Genomic DNA, 346 nt, shown 5'->3' with positions numbered 1-346 from the left:
AACTAGCGATCGAAAATTTTTTATGGCATACAAGTATAAGTTGGAGACAACACATGCGGGTTCAACATCCTCTTGATATATTTTAATAACACCATCTATAGAGTATAGACTGTAATACCTAATATTATAATCAGCTATAACAATGGACTATAGCAATCTGATTCTATAAGTATATTATATTAATATCATTATAGTCCATAAACATGGTAATACCTAGTATTAAGTATTAACGATAACAGTTTCCCAAAAATGTACAAAAATACACCCACCCCATATTTTTGGGAGTGCAGTGCACCTCTTGTAATTACGTCCAAGCCGCCTCTGTTGTGTGCTGTTAGTTTTAAAG

The sequence above is a fragment of the Acyrthosiphon pisum genome, chromosome A2, assembly GCF_005508785.2.
Source record: "Acyrthosiphon pisum isolate AL4f chromosome A2, pea_aphid_22Mar2018_4r6ur, whole genome shotgun sequence".
In the NCBI taxonomy this organism is placed as follows: domain Eukaryota; kingdom Metazoa; phylum Arthropoda; class Insecta; order Hemiptera; family Aphididae; genus Acyrthosiphon; species Acyrthosiphon pisum.
This window is presented reverse-complemented; position numbering follows the sequence as displayed.